The sequence below is a fragment of the Schistocerca americana genome, chromosome 5 (genome assembly GCF_021461395.2).
Source record: "Schistocerca americana isolate TAMUIC-IGC-003095 chromosome 5, iqSchAmer2.1, whole genome shotgun sequence".
NCBI classification, from domain to species: Eukaryota; Metazoa; Arthropoda; class Insecta; order Orthoptera; family Acrididae; genus Schistocerca; species Schistocerca americana.
Genome location: NC_060123.1, coordinates 444570698 through 444594460, shown reverse-complemented (window position 1 = coordinate 444594460; position 23763 = coordinate 444570698). Strand labels below are relative to the sequence as shown.

At 38.0% G+C, this 23763-nt stretch overlaps 1 protein-coding gene across 1 annotated transcript in view; it reads right to left on the bottom strand.

The window, feature by feature from the left end:
- Positions 1–13594: 13594 nt before the first annotated feature.
- Positions 13595–23763, bottom strand: part of LOC124615562 (cellular tumor antigen p53-like) — a 67845-nt gene continuing 57676 nt past the window's right edge. The window contains exon 9 of the mRNA XM_047143538.1: positions 13595–14012. The gene's annotated coding sequence lies outside the window, so the exon portion shown is untranslated. The remainder of the gene's footprint in view (positions 14013–23763) is intronic.

The following is a 23763-nucleotide window of genomic DNA, read 5'->3' as shown; positions in this document are numbered from 1 at the left end:
ACATGGCCAGGGGGGAGATGACAGTCTTAACATACTTTTTTAAATAAACGATATTTGTAAAGTAAACACTTTTAATGCCTAGCTCGCAATTTTCCTATCACAAAGTTCAATAACTAGTTTCGGTTGCTTATCTGGAACCGTCTTCAGGTCTGTAACACATGTAGGAAACATAGCCTAAGAAAATTATGTTCAATCAAGTAGAATAGAAAAACACTAACACCCGAGCAAAAATAATGAGGAACCAATTCTACAAGTAAAAGTGTAAAAGTGAACATTTGACAAAGCCATTTAACTGTGTAGTACAAACTATGTTAATACTTATCATGTAACATACCATTCAAAATATGAAAAGGCAGTCAATAAACATTGGAAAGCATCATTAGCTGTAGTCATGCAACATGCACTCGTAAGTACCAAAATAATAACAATATGTAGCTGAAAACATCACCGCAAGCAAGCCAAGTTGTAGACCTGTCGAAAGAACTGGAGACCGGAAATCTCAAAAAGCTTTCTCCATATCCAAATGGATTTTAAATATAAAGATAATAATAACAAAGTTAAAATTACACAGCAGAGATCTGTATTATGCCCTGAACTGGCAACAAGCCATTTGTAGGAAGAAGTCATATGTAATTGGCATTAATTTGTGAATGAAATCCCAGAAGCTTGTGCTGAAGCCAAACTAACTTTAAAACCATAAAAATAACACTGTAATGAAGTTACAAACTACAAGAGAGGGAAGCTGCCTTATATAGCTAACGGGCAATATGCCTTATGTTAAAGATAGATCATAGGTGAGAGTCAATTGATGAATTCGCAGGTTGACAGTCATATACGAAATTGTCCAGTTGCATGAGTAGAAGCTGGATCAAAAGATCATTATTTGCAGTAGTATAACAGTTATTGTCAGAACAGTATATGCAACAGTTCCAACAACTGTTAGGTGATCCATAGCTGTAAAGATATAAACCATACAGTTCTTAGTAATTTTGTAATAAAGCTATGTAATCAACATTCTTAAAATGAAAGGGAAATACCAATCCTTGAAACATAGCCATTTTTTATGAAATATGTATGAATTGAAGGATAATATGAAAATGCTGAACGCCCACCATTCTGACAAGAAATGTCAAAAAGAACTGGATTATGCAAGGGCTCCTAATGGACAACCAGGGTAGCTAACACGGGTGACAGGAAGGCGTGGGAGTGCTTGTATTTACAAAGATTGACACAACTGTACTGTATGTGTACTGCAAAGGAAGATAGTAAAGACGACTAAAAATTATGTCTACCATATGCCTAATTTGTGAATGAATCAAGTGATTACTTCCTCTTCCTTTTATCACTTGATAACAAAACATTAGTCTTCCATGTTATTATTCACACATATCCTTTTCTTTTATTCCAGATACATTTTTACTGTAGTACAATTAGCACCTCTTCCCCAGGAACTTACTCTTTATGGTGAAGACACATACAATATCTTTACCAGCTGTTTTATTGCTCTTCAGGACTGCAGTTTTTTAAATTTTTTTCCCTGGATATCCTGCTACAAAAATACATGCACACCTTGATGTTCAGTTGCTCCTGCCCCCTCCCCCCTTTCCATACCACACCACTTTTATAAAAACTCCTACACACACACACACACACACACACACACACACACACACTCGTATGGCTACAATGTACCAGCTTATCATACTGTACCAGCAGGGTATTTTGTATATTATTTTCCTAGTACTTCCCACTCTAGCTAACAAGACCCATAATCAACAGAAGTCCCTTCTCCCCTCACAAAAAACACACACAAATGAAATTTATAAAGAACTTGGCAGTATGAGCTCATTTATTAGTATGATGTTGCACAGCATCTGACCTGCGCATATGAACCCATTGGTTCGGAAGGATGTCAAAAACCTTTTGTATCGTCCCCTGAGGTCAGTTGGCCCACAACTGTTGTAACTGCTCCTTGATATATTTGATACTGGTACTGTCTGAGCTGGTCCCACATGTTCTATTGGAGACAGATCTGGGGATCTTGCTCGCAATGGGAGTACCTCAACATCGGGCAGACAGGTCATGAAGACACGTGCCACGTGTGGGATGAGCACTGTCCAGTTGAAAAAATAGCACTTTGATACTGCCGCATGAGAGTAACACAAGGACACAGGATGTCCATGATGTACTGTTATGCTGTCAGTGACCCTTCAATCACTATCAGCCACGACCTTTAATATACCAATGGCTCCCCCTCCCCACCATGAAGCCAGGAGTAATACCACAGTGACTCTTCAAAAAAATCTGAAGGATGGGACCTTACCCCAGGTCACAACCATATTCGCTGATGATGGTCATCTGGGTAGTGCAGAACTGTGATTCACTACTAAATACAATGTAACACTATTCATCAGTAGTCCACACTTCTGCTCACGGTACGACAGCAAATGAAGTTGTCAGTGTTGTGGTGTTAATGGTAGCCTATGCGTAGGACAGCAATATCCTAGTAATGCTGCTGTTAAGTCTCCACCGAATGATGCAGGATGACACAGTATGTTGCAGGGAATCCGTTATTTGTTCTCAGGCAGCAGGTGCAGATGTGAAGAGGTTACAATGTGTTTGGATGTGTGTGGTCCTCTGTTGTGGTGGTCAGACACGATCGACTGGAAATTTGACGATGTTTATGCCTGCCTAAGTTCCCATGCTGTCCAACATCGGGGCACTGTCACATCCAAATCGTCCACAAATCTGGACATTGCGCAGTTCCACTAGTTGGCCAATTGAACACCCATTTGAGACACCTTTCAAACTCTCTGACAGGTGGTGATAATACTTTCTCTCATGAGTATGCAGCATCTCCGTGTCCTTCAAAGTGATCACTAAACATATGTTGCTGTACATGTTCCTCATATATGGTGTCCCAGGAGGAAAGATCATCTGAAGCAAAAAGCTTAGTACTGACATATTGCCCTATTCTGAATGGCTTCTGAGATAGAACACATTTAATATACACTGTTATTTATTTTTTGGTATTATTCAGTACATTGACATTGTTTACAGGTTACCCCAGTAGTGTAGAGGATGTCAAGACAAGCAATTTGATGCAGGACAACTGTGGTCTATCAAGTCAGGAAAATGCAAACTGGCATACAAAAACTACCTACACTACAGTGCCAGCACGTTGTGCAAGATTTTCAATTTTTTTTTGCTCTGTCCATGCAAGCTACTAGTCCTAGAGAAAAAATGAATAGGATATTTTTTGTAGGAAAATTAATGTAGTTTCAAGAAAAACTTACAAATGTGGCATTACGGGTTTTGCATCTTGGAAATCATTCGGAATATAGCATTATGTCCATATGAAGTAGTTTGCTTCAAATGAGTGTTCCTGTCATATCACTGAATGTACACCATTCCTCTAGTGACTCCCTGTATATCCTACCAGACCTGGTAACAAGATGAATACTAATGCTCTCTGGTGGCTGTTCTACTTGCTAAAGAAAACTGCAACTCTAATGATTTACTTACATACCAATAGTGTGAACTTAAACTTGTACAGAGTTCATGACATCTAACCACATCTTCTGGGTGCTTAACTTCTCTTTGTCAGGTAATGGACACTAGTATGATAGAGCCAGAGAAAAAAATACAAAGAAAATTTGTGTTTCTTTTTTTTTTTTATTAGAAATACATCATATAGAAAAAAAATATGAACATACAAAAACTATATACAATTGACAAACAATCACTTTAAACATTATGTGATTGCAACACGCAATTATGTTTACACAACAGAATGATAGATTACTCGAAAAAACAGTCTTGCTCAAAGATTTGTAAAAATACTATGCAAGTATCTTGCAACATAACACTTCCAACAATGCAAAACATGAAAATATGTAAAAACACACAGGCTATCAAATTATGGCCACACAATCCGTTCCTCATTGAGGAACCAAATATCACAACAATCAAGGGCACAATAAAATCCCTCAATACGCTTAAAACAACCGAATTATAATGGCTGTATGAATACATACACACATCACATTCAATGAATCCTGAGCACCACTGGTAATGGTAACTGGCAGACTGATTGTACAAACATTCCAACTTGAAACAGCCTTACAGTAGTTGTCTCTTTAATTGGACAAAATAATGGCACCTCATAGTTCTGGAAAAAAAGACACATTTTCCATTAAGGCAAGGATTTTGTAGTTTATATGTAACATTCTTTTACTAATAGGAGTCGTATTACCAGAGATAAAACAGAAGGTGTTGCAAGAGAAAGGAACAAACAGTAATGTCAATCTAAGCAATTTTTTCTATCACAATTTTTCAAGTGTGACTTAAAATTGTTCTTCACTACAATACTCTGAATCACATACCACACAACAGCTGGGTAAGGCATATTTGATGACAACAATGTGCAAAACCTTCTCTTGAACCAACATAACATTAAGAACCAGTCAGTCCCATTAATTCCAGTCAGATCCAGCAACTCCTTCCACCCCATTTGGAGAAAATTCAACTGAACAGAGACTGCAGGCTTTTTCGCATACCAGTTCTTTTACTACTTTCCTCCCCCATTCCTCTGAAATTATTACTTTTCACACATTACTAGTTAATATCATTTCAAAATCCATGATACCATTTCAGTCTATGCGCTCCATTCTTACATGGGTATCTCTGGTCTCTTTATTAACATTGATTATGAGTATGGTTGTAGAGGCCTCCATTAATCTTTCTCCTCTGTGTCCCACTCACAGTTCTTCTGTATTTCTTTTTCATAATTAGTTTTCAACGGTGCATGCTGGTTCCCCTTTATTCAGTATAAAACACACACCCACACACAAAACCATTAAATCCAGCTTGTCTGTCCACTGCCTCTATATGACTTATTTCTTAGTGAAGCCTGACATGGCCAGGGGGGAGATGACAGTCTTAACATACTTTTTTAAATAAACGATATTTGTAAAGTAAACACTTTTAATGCCTAGCTCGCAATTTTCCTATCACAAAGTTCAATAACTAGTTTCGGTTGCTTATCTGGAACCGTCTTCAGGTCTGTAACACATGTAGGAAACATAGCCTAAGAAAATTATGTTCAATCAAGTAGAATAGAAAAACACTAACACCCGAGCAAAAATAATGAGGAACCAATTCTACAAGTAAAAGTGTAAAAGTGAACATTTGACAAAGCCATTTAACTGTGTAGTACAAACTATGTTAATACTTATCATGTAACATACCATTCAAAATATGAAAAGGCAGTCAATAAACATTGGAAAGCATCATTAGCTGTAGTCATGCAACATGCACTCGTAAGTACCAAAATAATAACAATATGTAGCTGAAAACATCACCGCAAGCAAGCCAAGTTGTAGACCTGTCGAAAGAACTGGAGACCGGAAATCTCAAAAAGCTTTCTCCATATCCAAATGGATTTTAAATATAAAGATAATAATAACAAAGTTAAAATTACACAGCAGAGATCTGTATTATGCCCTGAACTGGCAACAAGCCATTTGTAGGAAGAAGTCATATGTAATTGGCATTAATTTGTGAATGAAATCCCAGAAGCTTGTGCTGAAGCCAAACTAACTTTAAAACCATAAAAATAACACTGTAATGAAGTTACAAACTACAAGAGAGGGAAGCTGCCTTATATAGCTAACGGGCAATATGCCTTATGTTAAAGATAGATCATAGGTGAGAGTCAATTGATGAATTCGCAGGTTGACAGTCATATACGAAATTGTCCAGTTGCATGAGTAGAAGCTGGATCAAAAGATCATTATTTGCAGTAGTATAACAGTTATTGTCAGAACAGTATATGCAACAGTTCCAACAACTGTTAGGTGATCCATAGCTGTAAAGATATAAACCATACAGTTCTTAGTAATTTTGTAATAAAGCTATGTAATCAACATTCTTAAAATGAAAGGGAAATACCAATCCTTGAAACATAGCCATTTTTTATGAAATATGTATGAATTGAAGGATAATATGAAAATGCTGAACGCCCACCATTCTGACAAGAAATGTCAAAAAGAACTGGATTATGCAAGGGCTCCTAATGGACAACCAGGGTAGCTAACACGGGTGACAGGAAGGCGTGGGAGTGCTTGTATTTACAAAGATTGACACAACTGTACTGTATGTGTACTGCAAAGGAAGATAGTAAAGACGACTAAAAATTATGTCTACCATATGCCTAATTTGTGAATGAATCAAGTGATTACTTCCTCTTCCTTTTATCACTTGATAACAAAACATTAGTCTTCCATGTTATTATTCACACATATCCTTTTCTTTTATTCCAGATACATTTTTACTGTAGTACAATTAGCACCTCTTCCCCAGGAACTTACTCTTTATGGTGAAGACACATACAATATCTTTACCAGCTGTTTTATTGCTCTTCAGGACTGCAGTTTTTTAAATTTTTTTCCCTGGATATCCTGCTACAAAAATACATGCACACCTTGATGTTCAGTTGCTCCTGCCCCCTCCCCCCTTTCCATACCACACCACTTTTATAAAAACTCCTACACACACACACACACACACACACACACACACACACACACTCGTATGGCTACAATGTACCAGCTTATCATACTGTACCAGCAGGGTATTTTGTATATTATTTTCCTAGTACTTCCCACTCTAGCTAACAAGACCCATAATCAACAGAAGTCCCTTCTCCCCTCACAAAAAACACACACAAATGAAATTTATAAAGAACTTGGCAGTATGAGCTCATTTATTAGTATGATGTTGCACAGCATCTGACCTGCGCATATGAACCCATTGGTTCGGAAGGATGTCAAAAACCTTTTGTATCGTCCCCTGAGGTCAGTTGGCCCACAACTGTTGTAACTGCTCCTTGATATATTTGATACTGGTACTGTCTGAGCTGGTCCCACATGTTCTATTGGAGACAGATCTGGGGATCTTGCTCGCAATGGGAGTACCTCAACATCGGGCAGACAGGTCATGAAGACACGTGCCACGTGTGGGATGAGCACTGTCCAGTTGAAAAAATAGCACTTTGATACTGCCGCATGAGAGTAACACAAGGACACAGGATGTCCATGATGTACTGTTATGCTGTCAGTGACCCTTCAATCACTATCAGCCACGACCTTTAATATACCAATGGCTCCCCCTCCCCACCATGAAGCCAGGAGTAATACCACAGTGACTCTTCAAAAAAATCTGAAGGATGGGACCTTACCCCAGGTCACAACCATATTCGCTGATGATGGTCATCTGGGTAGTGCAGAACTGTGATTCACTACTAAATACAATGTAACACTATTCATCAGTAGTCCACACTTCTGCTCACGGTACGACAGCAAATGAAGTTGTCAGTGTTGTGGTGTTAATGGTAGCCTATGCGTAGGACAGCAATATCCTAGTAATGCTGCTGTTAAGTCTCCACCGAATGATGCAGGATGACACAGTATGTTGCAGGGAATCCGTTATTTGTTCTCAGGCAGCAGGTGCAGATGTGAAGAGGTTACAATGTGTTTGGATGTGTGTGGTCCTCTGTTGTGGTGGTCAGACACGATCGACTGGAAATTTGACGATGTTTATGCCTGCCTAAGTTCCCATGCTGTCCAACATCGGGGCACTGTCACATCCAAATCGTCCACAAATCTGGACATTGCGCAGTTCCACTAGTTGGCCAATTGAACACCCATTTGAGACACCTTTCAAACTCTCTGACAGGTGGTGATAATACTTTCTCTCATGAGTATGCAGCATCTCCGTGTCCTTCAAAGTGATCACTAAACATATGTTGCTGTACATGTTCCTCATATATGGTGTCCCAGGAGGAAAGATCATCTGAAGCAAAAAGCTTAGTACTGACATATTGCCCTATTCTGAATGGCTTCTGAGATAGAACACATTTAATATACACTGTTATTTATTTTTTGGTATTATTCAGTACATTGACATTGTTTACAGGTTACCCCAGTAGTGTAGAGGATGTCAAGACAAGCAATTTGATGCAGGACAACTGTGGTCTATCAAGTCAGGAAAATGCAAACTGGCATACAAAAACTACCTACACTACAGTGCCAGCACGTTGTGCAAGATTTTCAATTTTTTTTTGCTCTGTCCATGCAAGCTACTAGTCCTAGAGAAAAAATGAATAGGATATTTTTTGTAGGAAAATTAATGTAGTTTCAAGAAAAACTTACAAATGTGGCATTACGGGTTTTGCATCTTGGAAATCATTCGGAATATAGCATTATGTCCATATGAAGTAGTTTGCTTCAAATGAGTGTTCCTGTCATATCACTGAATGTACACCATTCCTCTAGTGACTCCCTGTATATCCTACCAGACCTGGTAACAAGATGAATACTAATGCTCTCTGGTGGCTGTTCTACTTGCTAAAGAAAACTGCAACTCTAATGATTTACTTACATACCAATAGTGTGAACTTAAACTTGTACAGAGTTCATGACATCTAACCACATCTTCTGGGTGCTTAACTTCTCTTTGTCAGGTAATGGACACTAGTATGATAGAGCCAGAGAAAAAAATACAAAGAAAATTTGTGTTTCTTTTTTTTTTTTTTTATTAGAAATACATCATATAGAAAAAAAATATGAACATACAAAAACTATATACAATTGACAAACAATCACTTTAAACATTATGTGATTGCAACACGCAATTATGTTTACACAACAGAATGATAGATTACTCGAAAAAACAGTCTTGCTCAAAGATTTGTAAAAATACTATGCAAGTATCTTGCAACATAACACTTCCAACAATGCAAAACATGAAAATATGTAAAAACACACAGGCTATCAAATTATGGCCACACAATCCGTTCCTCATTGAGGAACCAAATATCACAACAATCAAGGGCACAATAAAATCCCTCAATACGCTTAAAACAACCGAATTATAATGGCTGTATGAATACATACACACATCACATTCAATGAATCCTGAGCACCACTGGTAATGGTAACTGGCAGACTGATTGTACAAACATTCCAACTTGAAACAGCCTTACAGTAGTTGTCTCTTTAATTGGACAAAATAATGGCACCTCATAGTTCTGGAAAAAAAGACACATTTTCCATTAAGGCAAGGATTTTGTAGTTTATATGTAACATTCTTTTACTAATAGGAGTCGTATTACCAGAGATAAAACAGAAGGTGTTGCAAGAGAAAGGAACAAACAGTAATGTCAATCTAAGCAATTTTTTCTATCACAATTTTTCAAGTGTGACTTAAAATTGTTCTTCACTACAATACTCTGAATCACATACCACACAACAGCTGGGTAAGGCATATTTGATGACAACAATGTGCAAAACCTTCTCTTGAACCAACATAACATTAAGAACCAGTCAGTCCCATTAATTCCAGTCAGATCCAGCAACTCCTTCCACCCCATTTGGAGAAAATTCAACTGAACAGAGACTGCAGGCTTTTTCGCATACCAGTTCTTTTACTACTTTCCTCCCCCATTCCTCTGAAATTATTACTTTTCACACATTACTAGTTAATATCATTTCAAAATCCATGATACCATTTCAGTCTATGCGCTCCATTCTTACATGGGTATCTCTGGTCTCTTTATTAACATTGATTATGAGTATGGTTGTAGAGGCCTCCATTAATCTTTCTCCTCTGTGTCCCACTCACAGTTCTTCTGTATTTCTTTTTCATAATTAGTTTTCAACGGTGCATGCTGGTCCCCCTTTATTCAGTATAAAACACACACCCACACACAAAACCATTAAATCCAGCTTGTCTGTCCACTGCCTCTATATGACTTATTTCATAGTGAAGCCTGACATGGCCAGGGGGGAGATGACAGTCTTAACATACTTTTTTAAATAAACGATATTTGTAAAGTAAACACTTTTAATGCCTAGCTCGCAATTTTCCTATCACAAAGTTCAATAACTAGTTTCGGTTGCTTATCTGGAACCGTCTTCAGGTCTGTAACACATGTAGGAAACATAGCCTAAGAAAATTATGTTCAATCAAGTAGAATAGAAAAACACTAACACCCGAGCAAAAATAATGAGGAACCAATTCTACAAGTAAAAGTGTAAAAGTGAACATTTGACAAAGCCATTTAACTGTGTAGTACAAACTATGTTAATACTTATCATGTAACATACCATTCAAAATATGAAAAGGCAGTCAATAAACATTGGAAAGCATCATTAGCTGTAGTCATGCAACATGCACTCGTAAGTACCAAAATAATAACAATATGTAGCTGAAAACATCACCGCAAGCAAGCCAAGTTGTAGACCTGTCGAAAGAACTGGAGACCGGAAATCTCAAAAAGCTTTCTCCATATCCAAATGGATTTTAAATATAAAGATAATAATAACAAAGTTAAAATTACACAGCAGAGATCTGTATTATGCCCTGAACTGGCAACAAGCCATTTGTAGGAAGAAGTCATATGTAATTGGCATTAATTTGTGAATGAAATCCCAGAAGCTTGTGCTGAAGCCAAACTAATTTTAAAACCATAAAAATAACACTGTAATGAAGTTACAAACTACAAGAGAGGGAAGCTGCCTTATATAGCTAACGGGCAATATGCCTTATGTTAAAGATAGATCATAGGTGAGAGTCAATTGATGAATTCGCAGGTTGACAGTCATATACGAAATTGTCCAGTTGCATGAGTAGAAGCTGGATCAAAAGATCATTATTTGCAGTAGTATAACAGTTATTGTCAGAACAGTATATGCAACAGTTCCAACAACTGTTAGGTGATCCATAGCTGTAAAGATATAAACCATACAGTTCTTAGTAATTTTGTAATAAAGCTATGTAATCAACATTCTTAAAATGAAAGGGAAATACCAATCCTTGAAACATAGCCATTTTTTATGAAATATGTATGAATTGAAGGATAATATGAAAATGCTGAACGCCCACCATTCTGACAAGAAATGTCAAAAAGAACTGGATTATGCAAGGGCTCCTAATGGACAACCAGGGTAGCTAACACGGGTGACAGGAAGGCGTGGGAGTGCTTGTATTTACAAAGATTGACACAACTGTACTGTATGTGTACTGCAAAGGAAGATAGTAAAGACGACTAAAAATTATGTCTACCATATGCCTAATTTGTGAATGAATCAAGTGATTACTTCCTCTTCCTTTTATCACTTGATAACAAAACATTAGTCTTCCATGTTATTATTCACACATATCCTTTTCTTTTATTCCAGATACATTTTTACTGTAGTACAATTAGCACCTCTTCCCCAGGAACTTACTCTTTATGGTGAAGACACATACAATATCTTTACCAGCTGTTTTATTGCTCTTCAGGACTGCAGTTTTTTAAATTTTTTTCCCTGGATATCCTGCTACAAAAATACATGCACACCTTGATGTTCAGTTGCTCCTGCCCCCTCCCCCCTTTCCATACCACACCACTTTTATAAAAACTCCTACACACACACACACACACACACACACACACACACACACACACACTCGTATGGCTACAATGTACCAGCTTATCATACTGTACCAGCAGGGTATTTTGTATATTATTTTCCTAGTACTTCCCACTCTAGCTAACAAGACCCATAATCAACAGAAGTCCCTTCTCCCCTCACAAAAAACACACACAAATGAAATTTATAAAGAACTTGGCAGTATGAGCTCATTTATTAGTATGATGTTGCACAGCATCTGACCTGCGCATATGAACCCATTGGTTCGGAAGGATGTCAAAAACCTTTTGTATCGTCCCCTGAGGTCAGTTGGCCCACAACTGTTGTAACTGCTCCTTGATATATTTGATACTGGTACTGTCTGAGCTGGTCCCACATGTTCTATTGGAGACAGATCTGGGGATCTTGCTCGCAATGGGAGTACCTCAACATCGGGCAGACAGGTCATGAAGACACGTGCCACGTGTGGGATGAGCACTGTCCAGTTGAAAAAATAGCACTTTGATACTGCCGCATGAGAGTAACACAAGGACACAGGATGTCCATGATGTACTGTTATGCTGTCAGTGACCCTTCAATCACTATCAGCCACGACCTTTAATATACCAATGGCTCCCCCTCCCCACCATGAAGCCAGGAGTAATACCACAGTGACTCTTCAAAAAAATCTGAAGGATGGGACCTTACCCCAGGTCACAACCATATTCGCTGATGATGGTCATCTGGGTAGTGCAGAACTGTGATTCACTACTAAATACAATGTAACACTATTCATCAGTAGTCCACACTTCTGCTCACGGTACGACAGCAAATGAAGTTGTCAGTGTTGTGGTGTTAATGGTAGCCTATGCGTAGGACAGCAATATCCTAGTAATGCTGCTGTTAAGTCTCCACCGAATGATGCAGGATGACACAGTATGTTGCAGGGAATCCGTTATTTGTTCTCAGGCAGCAGGTGCAGATGTGAAGAGGTTACAATGTGTTTGGATGTGTGTGGTCCTCTGTTGTGGTGGTCAGACACGATCGACTGGAAATTTGACGATGTTTATGCCTGCCTAAGTTCCCATGCTGTCCAACATCGGGGCACTGTCACATCCAAATCGTCCACAAATCTGGACATTGCGCAGTTCCACTAGTTGGCCAATTGAACACCCATTTGAGACACCTTTCAAACTCTCTGACAGGTGGTGATAATACTTTCTCTCATGAGTATGCAGCATCTCCGTGTCCTTCAAAGTGATCACTAAACATATGTTGCTGTACATGTTCCTCATATATGGTGTCCCAGGAGGAAAGATCATCTGAAGCAAAAAGCTTAGTACTGACATATTGCCCTATTCTGAATGGCTTCTGAGATAGAACACATTTAATATACACTGTTATTTATTTTTTGGTATTATTCAGTACATTGACATTGTTTACAGGTTACCCCAGTAGTGTAGAGGATGTCAAGACAAGCAATTTGATGCAGGACAACTGTGGTCTATCAAGTCAGGAAAATGCAAACTGGCATACAAAAACTACCTACACTACAGTGCCAGCACGTTGTGCAAGATTTTCAATTTTTTTTTGCTCTGTCCATGCAAGCTACTAGTCCTAGAGAAAAAATGAATAGGATATTTTTTGTAGGAAAATTAATGTAGTTTCAAGAAAAACTTACAAATGTGGCATTACGGGTTTTGCATCTTGGAAATCATTCGGAATATAGCATTATGTCCATATGAAGTAGTTTGCTTCAAATGAGTGTTCCTGTCATATCACTGAATGTACACCATTCCTCTAGTGACTCCCTGTATATCCTACCAGACCTGGTAACAAGATGAATACTAATGCTCTCTGGTGGCTGTTCTACTTGCTAAAGAAAACTGCAACTCTAATGATTTACTTACATACCAATAGTGTGAACTTAAACTTGTACAGAGTTCATGACATCTAACCACATCTTCTGGGTGCTTAACTTCTCTTTGTCAGGTAATGGACACTAGTATGATAGAGCCAGAGAAAAAAATACAAAGAAAATTTGTGTTTCTTTTTTTTTTTTATTAGAAATACATCATATAGAAAAAAAATATGAACATACAAAAACTATATACAATTGACAAACAATCACTTTAAACATTATGTGATTGCAACACGCAATTATGTTTACACAACAGAATGATAGATTACTCGAAAAAACAGTCTTGCTCAAAGATTTGTAAAAATACTATGCAAGTATCTTGCAACATAACACTTCCAACAATGCAAAACATGAAAATATGTAAAAACACACAGGCTATCAAATTATGGCCACACAATCCGTTCCTCATTGAGGAACCAAATATCACAACAATCAAGGGCACAATAAAATCCCTCAATACGCTTAAAACAACCGAATTATAATGGCTGTATGAATACATACACACATCACATTCAATGAATCCTGAGCACCACTGGTAATGGTAACTGGCAGACTGATTGTACAAACATTCCAACTTGAAACAGCCTTACAGTAGTTGTCTCTTTAATTGGACAAAATAATGGCACCTCATAGTTCTGGAAAAAAAGACACATTTTCCATTAAGGCAAGGATTTTGTAGTTTATATGTAACATTCTTTTACTAATAGGAGTCGTATTACCAGAGATAAAACAGAAGGTGTTGCAAGAGAAAGGAACAAACAGTAATGTCAATCTAAGCAATTTTTTCTATCACAATTTTTCAAGTGTGACTTAAAATTGTTCTTCACTACAATACTCTGAATCACATACCACACAACAGCTGGGTAAGGCATATTTGATGACAACAATGTGCAAAACCTTCTCTTGAACCAACATAACATTAAGAACCAGTCAGTCCCATTAATTCCAGTCAGATCCAGCAACTCCTTCCACCCCATTTGGAGAAAATTCAACTGAACAGAGACTGCAGGCTTTTTCGCATACCAGTTCTTTTACTACTTTCCTCCCCCATTCCTCTGAAATTATTACTTTTCACACATTACTAGTTAATATCATTTCAAAATCCATGATACCATTTCAGTCTATGCGCTCCATTCTTACATGGGTATCTCTGGTCTCTTTATTAACATTGATTATGAGTATGGTTGTAGAGGCCTCCATTAATCTTTCTCCTCTGTGTCCCACTCACAGTTCTTCTGTATTTCTTTTTCATAATTAGTTTTCAACGGTGCATGCTGGTCCCCCTTTATTCAGTATAAAACACACACCCACACACAAAACCATTAAATCCAGCTTGTCTGTCCACTGCCTCTATATGACTTATTTCTTAGTGAAGCCTGACATGGCCAGGGGGGAGATGACAGTCTTAACATACTTTTTTAAATAAACGATATTTGTAAAGTAAACACTTTTAATGCCTAGCTCGCAATTTTCCTATCACAAAGTTCAATAACTAGTTTCGGTTGCTTATCTGGAACCGTCTTCAGGTCTGTAACACATGTAGGAAACATAGCCTAAGAAAATTATGTTCAATCAAGTAGAATAGAAAAACACTAACACCCGAGCAAAAATAATGAGGAACCAATTCTACAAGTAAAAGTGTAAAAGTGAACATTTGACAAAGCCATTTAACTGTGTAGTACAAACTATGTTAATACTTATCATGTAACATACCATTCAAAATATGAAAAGGCAGTCAATAAACATTGGAAAGCATCATTAGCTGTAGTCATGCAACATGCACTCGTAAGTACCAAAATAATAACAATATGTAGCTGAAAACATCACCGCAAGCAAGCCAAGTTGTAGACCTGTCGAAAGAACTGGAGACCGGAAATCTCAAAAAGCTTTCTCCATATCCAAATGGATTTTAAATATAAAGATAATAATAACAAAGTTAAAATTACACAGCAGAGATCTGTATTATGCCCTGAACTGGCAACAAGCCATTTGTAGGAAGAAGTCATATGTAATTGGCATTAATTTGTGAATGAAATCCCAGAAGCTTGTGCTGAAGCCAAACTAACTTTAAAACCATAAAAATAACACTGTAATGAAGTTACAAACTACAAGAGAGGGAAGCTGCCTTATATAGCTAACGGGCAATATGCCTTATGTTAAAGATAGATCATAGGTGAGAGTCAATTGATGAATTCGCAGGTTGACAGTCATATACGAAATTGTCCAGTTGCATGAGTAGAAGCTGGATCAAAAGATCATTATTTGCAGTAGTATAACAGTTATTGTCAGAACAGTATATGCAACAGTTCCAACAACTGTTAGGTGATCCATAGCTGTAAAGATATAAACCATACAGTTCTTAGTAATTTTGTAATAAAGCTATGTAATCAACATTCTTAAAATGAAAGGGAAATACCAATCCTTGAAACATAGCCATTTTTTATGAAATATGTATGAATTGAAGGATAATATGAAAATGCTGAACGCCCACCATTCTGACAAGAAATGTCAAAAAGAACTGGATTATGCAAGGGCTCCTAATGGACAACCAGGGTAGCTAACACGGGTGACAGGAAGGCGTGGGAGTGCTTGTATTTACAAAGATTGACACAACTGTACTGTATGTGTACTGCAAAGGAAGATAGTAAAGACGACTAAAAATTATGTCTACCATATGCCTAATTTGTGAATGAATCAAGTGATTACTTCCTCTTCCTTTTATCACTTGATAACAAAACATTAGTCTTCCATGTTATTATTCACACATATCCTTTTCTTTTATTCCAGATACATTTTTACTGTAGTACAATTAGCACCTCTTCCCCAGGAACTTACTCTTTATGGTGAAGACACATACAATATCTTTACCAGCTGTTTTATTGCTCTTCAGGACTGCAGTTTTTTAAATTTTTTTCCCTGGATATCCTGCTACAAAAATACATGCACACCTTGATGTTCAGTTGCTCCTGCCCCCTCCCCCCTTTCCATACCACACCACTTTTATAAAAACTCCTACACACACACACACACACACACACACACACACACACACACACTCGTATGGCTACAATGTACCAGCTTATCATACTGTACCAGCAGGGCAGTTCAATTGTGGCCTCCAGTTAGACTACAATGCTAGTACAATATAATCCATACAACTGCGCACCCTGGTGTGTGTGTGTGTGTGTGTGTGTGTGTGTGTGTGTCCCCTGTATTTGCGATCTCTGAAGGAGGACATCATCTGAAAGCTAAACTCTAACAATACGTAAAACAGTGTATCAGCAATCAAGTGATTAAGACTGCTGAGTATCAACTTATACCCAGACCAAGCAGCACTCTCTTGTATGTGGCCTGAAAGTTCAGTATTAAGCCAGTACATGAAGGGCGGCTAAACAAAGGGCTAATGTGAAAGTAAGTGCCTGTATGTGCCCACAGAGGGATTGACATTAGAAGGTGGAATATCAGTACCAGGTAATTGAAATGGGAATAAAGATCGATCCTCAGGAAGTGGGTGTGTTAGCCTGTGACACTTCAGCTATTATGTTCATGAATGGCAACAGTGGACAGGCAAGTGAAATATGCAGAGGCAAGTATCATTTGATTACAGCTACATGGTTGTTAACAGAGCATACAGTTTCACCCAAATTGTTGGCTTGACATCAGAGAACATCTACATCTATGCTCTGCAAGCCACCTTATGACGTGCAGTGGAGAGTGCTTTTTGTATCACTATGATTTCCCCTATCTTGTTCCATTTGTGAAAGGTGTGTGAGAATAACAACTACAGGTAAAACTCTGTAAGACCTCTAATTTCTTGTTTTTCCTGTAGAGGTCATTTCACGAGATATATGACAGAGGAAGCAATGTGTTGCGTCACTCTTCTGAATTTTAAATGTAAACTTTTCCTTGATGCATAATGCCTACCTTGTGTCTACCAATGCAGTTTGATAAGCATTCCAATAATCCTGTCAACACGATGAAATGTGCTGCTCCTTTTTGGACCTTCTTTCCCTCTTCTATTAATCCTACCTGCTAAGAATCCATTACTAATAAGTAATACTCAACAATCACTCGTATATGTGTTTTGGATGCCACTTCTGAAGGATGAATTACATTTCCTTCTTCCCATCAATCTCAGGCTGGTATCTGCTTTTCATAAAACTAGTGATAAGGAGCCATTCCAGTCTAGTTTGTGTCGACAGTTACTCTTAGGTATCTTACAATTGTTTACACTGATTTATTGCCAACACAGTAATCAAACACTAATGGACCTTTCTGTCTATTTATTTGTGAAACGTTGCATTTACTTTGTTGAGGATCAAATACCAGTCCCTGCATGTAGTGTCAATGCTCTGCAGGTCTATAGATGCATTTTGCTAATTGATTACTGGTATTTCAAACTTCCTATAGGCAACAGCATCAGAAAACCTCAAACTTCACACAGCATTGCTGTTAACAACAATGAATAAAAATTGATCACCACCTAAATATGGCTATGTTGCAGTCTGTAGAGCAGCAGTTACATCTACAATCCACACTTTGAAAACAACTGTGAAGTGCATAGGAGAAGGTACTACATAATGCACTACACATTAGGGTTTCAACCTATTCCATTCATATACAGGATGTGAGGGAAATAACTGCTTAAATGCCTCAGTGCACTCTGTAATAACTTAAACTTGTCTTTAGATGTCCCTATAGAGTTATATGCACAGGGTCATAGTGTGTTCCCAGATTGCTTCCTCAACAATTGTTCTTGGGACTATGTGTGTAGGCTTTCAGAGGTTAGTTACTGGCAGCTTTCACCATTTTTGAACATTTCCGAGACACACATCTGCAAGTCAAACTTTGGATCATTTATGTTGCCCTTCCTCGTATACGTTCAGTATGCCCTGTTAGTCTATTTGGTATGAATCCCACACAACTGAGCATTATTCCAGGACAAGTGTTTCATTAATCCGTTTGACTGCTACAGATGTGCTCTCTGCATTCTGTGCTGAGTGTGGCTTTGTCATCACTATTTCGCTTGTCTAATACTGCTACCTATGCTGAGGGATGACATTCTGGCCACTATGAAATATTTATCATCTGATTTAAAAAAAGAACTATTTGGTGATAAAAAATTATTTTTGCACATCTCCAGCCTGATATATTCACTCAAGGACTAAATTGCTTTTCATTATTCAACATAGTTACTGTGGCACATCAAATTAAGTAAAACATTGCACAGAACATAAGTAAAACATTGCACAGAACATTAAAGAGTTTGTACAGATAAAAACACATTGCGTAGATCTTGCGTACAGTTGATTTTAGCTACGCATTGCTGTATATGAAATGTAGATAAGGTACTGAAATTTTATTTCGAAAATATTGATCTTTATATCCAGTGGATGGTCACACAGGACATGCCAAGTTCCGCACCTGCGTATCGGGAATCATGTGGTCATAACAATCATCATACTTCATAAATGGTTCAAGATACTGAAATGAGTTATGAGTGAAGGAGTTGTCCGTGAATGGGTACGTTTATTTAAAAGTGGACGAGAAAACGTTCATGATGAAGAGAGGAGTGGTAGACCATCATTGGTGACTGACGAACTCGTTCAGACAGTTGATGCAAAAGTTCGTGAAAATCGACGTTTCTCAATGTCGGAGTTGTCTACTGGTTTTCCACAGATTTCTAAGACTCTCTTGTATGAGATAGTGACAGCAAGATTGGGTTACCGTAAGTTCTGTGCACGATGGGTGCCCAAAATTCTTACCGACCACCACAAAACTCAAAGAATGGCCTCTGCATTAGACTTTCTGTCACGTTATGAGGACGAAGGAGAACCATTGTTAAACAGAATCGTGACCGGTGACGAAACCTGGATTAAGTACGTGAACCCTGAGACAAAAGAACAATCAAAGATGTGGGCACATTCAAATTCGCCTACCAAACCAAGAAAAGCCTCGCAAGATTTTTCTGCCAGAAAACTGATGGCAACGGTGTTTTGGGATGCCAAAGGGGTGTTGTTGGTTGAATTCATGGAACGTGGTACGACCATTAATCAAGACGTGTACTGTGAAACAATAAAAAAGTTACGACGGGCTATACAGAACAAACGCCGTGGTATGCTGACTTCCGGTATCATTTTTTTGCACGATAACGCCCGTCCTCACTCTGCTCGCAGAACAACGGCCCTTCTTCAGTCCTTCAAGTGGGACGTTATCAACCATCCACCTTACAGCCCAGACCTGGCGCCAAGTGATTATCACCTCTTCATGCATTTGAAGAAATGGCTCGGGTCACAGCGGTTTGATGACGACGAAGAGCTCAAAGATGCGGTCACAGGCTGGCTCCAGGCACAAGCGGGTGATTTTTATGCAGAAGGAATTTCAAAGATTGTGAAGAGATACGATAAGTGCCTCAATCGCTATGGAGACTATGTAGAAAAATAGTGCAAAGATGTAGTTGTAAGATGTATATATTAAAATATTTTTATTTAACTTGGTGTATTTTTTTAAATCAATCGGAGGTTACTTTCTGAACGGCCCTCGTATATGCCTAGCCAGTGCTTGGACACCTATTCTTTTTAACCTGAGCCACAGTTCCTTTAAGTTCTCCCCAGAGTAAATGTTTTGGATTCTTCCTTAGGGTATGGAACTGCTACTACCTGTTTACAGTCAAACACTGCTTTCACGTTACCGCATTTTACATTCATTTTTGTCGGTCCCAACAGAATGCTTTTCTGTCATTAATGATTCCATGTTACAATATTTCCCACATTTTACATTTTCCTTGGTGTTATCACAACCTTTAACATTGATTTTCAAATGATTTCTGCAAGAAGTGCATCATGCTCCTGCTCAAAGTCAGCCTGGGAACAAAGCAGGAAACCGAGCGAGGTGGTGCAGTGGTTAGCACACTGGACTCTCATTCGGGAGGACAACGGTTCAATCCCGCGTCCGGCCATCCTGATTTAGGTTTACCGTGATTTCCCTAAATCACTCCGCCGGGATGGTTTCTTTGAAAAGGCACAGCCGACTTCCTTCCTCGTCCTTCCCTAATTCGATGAGACCGATAACCTCGCAGTTTGGTCTCTTCCCCCAAACAACCCAACCCAAAGCAGGAAACACAGACTATATGCATAAGTTATTGATCATCTAAAGTAGCATTAGCGTGGTAACCAAGATTTTCATTGTTAGCATGTTGGGGTCACGGCCGTCTATATTATAGGTTCACGGTGTTCAAATGGGGGGAGAAAGTACGCTGGGTCACTGCCTTAATGATGATCACAATATAATGATAATGATCCTAGTAGCAACCTTCCTTCTGCTCATTGTGTTGTACTACAACAGCTTTAATTTATTTTCACAGCCATTTATGCAAATAAACACCATTTTTTGAATACAGCTATTTCCATAATGGGCTTTCATGAACTGTTGTTCCTTCCATGTGAAATGTGCTAATCCATACTAGGCGTGCAGTCTTAGATTGGTACCACTTTATGTCAGATATACACATTCCTCCTCTAGATGCTCCATAACATGACGAGAATTTCCACAATCTTTCTCACTTAGGACGTCCCTGAACAGAGTGACTTTCTCGGCATTAAGCTGTAGATTTCGCACCTATTGTTCTCTTTTTACGAAGACTGCCAACTTCAGTGTTGAAGCCAATATAGTATTGCATTAAATGTTCCATTTGTTGTAATTTTATAATGATTATCAATAATAAGTGTCACATTAGAACACAACTATCTTTTTAATATGATTTTACAAAAGACTTTTGTTTCCTTGTTTTATTTACACGATTGGACACGATCGAAATAAAGAAGGAAACTTGCGTTTGGTATGTTAGCACTCAGCCACTGCCGTCATGATAAACACGAAGGCAAGTGGCCGAGACCAAACACATGTATGGGTTTCCTTTTTCGTTCCGATAATGTTCAACGATGTAAAGGAAGCAAAAGTCTTTCCTGAAACCACGTTAAAAAGATAGTCATGTTCTAATGTGAGACTTATTATTGATAATCATTATAAAATTCTGCTAAATAAAACCTGTAACATAATACTGCATTGGTTAAAACACTAAAGTTGGCAGTCTTCATAAACAGAGAACCACGAAATCTAAGGATTGTTGCCAACAAGGATGTCCTCTGTGAGAAAGAGGGAAGAAATTGTCATGTTACCGAGCATCTTGAGGAGAAATGTTTACATCTGACATCAGATCATACCAACCTAAAACTGCACATTTACAACAGATCAGCGTGTTTCAAGTGGAACCACTTCATGAAAGCCCATTAGAGAGACAGTCAACTCCGAAAGCAGTGTTTACTTGTATAAATGACTGTGAAATTAAAATAAAGTTGTTTTAACACAATGCAATGAACAGAATGAAGAATGCTACTAGAGTCATTCGGTCACATCATTTTAGATGCCACAAGTGAAAACAGAAGACAGTCAACAGATGTTCCAAATCACGACAATGTCACAAAAAGAACTGGGCAAAAAGTCTTCCACTCCTTAAAAACTAAAAATGATTTCTGCATATTTAATTATGAATTCTGAAACAAAATGCGCCATTGGACTGCTTCTTTGAACGCAACAAGGGAGATTTAATTCTAACAATTATCCTGAAAAAAGTAGTACAGTACTGGTAATAATAAGCAAACAAACACTAGTGTAAAAATCACTTTCTGAAATAGCTTAATCAGTACCTACGAGTGAAATGACCAGAAAAGACAGCAAATGTCCTCTGTGGAAGAAAAAATGATGATTCTAGAACATGTAGATTCGCATGTTGGATCATGCGTTCAATTAGTGAAGAACCTACGACTTTCCACTTCCACCTCGAACACGACTGTGAGAAATCGGTCTAAGATCGAAGCCAATGATACACAGTCTGGTTCCATGGCAAAAAAGTGTAAATACATTCAGCCATCAGCATATGATCATTTCGGTAAACTCGTTGTACATTGGCTCGTTAGCATGAGAGCACTGGAAATTCCACTTGATAGCAATATAATGAGAGAAAAGGCACTACAGTTTGCTTCAAGAATGCGGATCACCAACTTCACAGCGTTGAATGGCTGGATCAATCGATTTAAAACTCGTCATAATGTTATTTACAACCAACTGTGTGGTGAAAGTCTTAACTGCTGATAGTGGAACTGTGAGCCAATGGAAAAAAGAACTGCAAAATGTCTTTAAGGATTATGACCCAAAAAATATTTTTAATGTTGATGAAACTGGCCTTCTTTTTATAACATATTATCAAATAAGACCTTATGTTTTAAAGGTGAGAAATGCCACAGTAGTTAAGTGAGTAAGAATAGGATAACCATTTTACTTATGGTCACCACTGATAGGTCGAAAACATTACCTTCTTCGTAAATTTAAAAATCTGAGGCATTTAAAAAAATTTGAGAATTCTGTCCACTAATGATGAATCCAACAGCAATGAATCGATTGCCAGTTCCATCTTGACATCCATCATGCATGGGGGTAAAAAACAGGACAATAATGATGCTACTAGACCAATGCCCAGCATACACTGACAATCCTCAGCTCAGACATATAAACTTTGTGTTCCCTCCTCCTAATTGTACGAGTGAGCTTCAACAATTAGATCTGGGAATCATCCATTCATTTACATGTAAATACAGAAAAATGATTGTCCAGAAGGCTGTATTTATGCAAAATAATGACATGGACCCAAACCTATGACCGTATCACTTTTGAATGCTATGCATTACGTAGCCAAAGCATGAATGGATGTGAATCCTTTAAATATTTCAAACTGTTTCATGAAAGCAGCATTTAATATCACAAACACACACACACACACACACACACACACACACACACACACACACACACAGAAATCACTGAAAGAAGATTTGTCTGAGCCAACAGATTCTTCTGTGACAGGCATATTGTCTATGTTTCAAGAGTACATCAGTGTTGATGCTTCAATCACCATTTCTGAGGTGCCAACATTAGATAGTACCATTACCAAACATTTTGAAGAAGTGGTGAGAGAAGTGGTTGGTGAGGGAGAGGATGATTATGATGACCAAGAACCAGTTATGCCAAGCAGTACAGAAGCTAAGTAACCTATTAACATTTTGAGGCAGTACACTGGTAGTGCATCAGGTGATATTAACGCATTTGATGCTTTGTGTGCTGTGGAGAGACAAGTAGAGCTAACTGCTGTTAGAAAGAAACAAAAACAATTTTCAGATTTTTTACATAAGCAAATTTTAATTGTTTTAATTTCATTTTTTGAACAGTATAAAGAGAATGGTATTAAGATTAGTTTATTCATTTTCGCTTGATGTGTTTCCTATGCTTTCCTGCATTTTATACTTTTTTGGGCCAGTTCGCCGAGAAACGTAA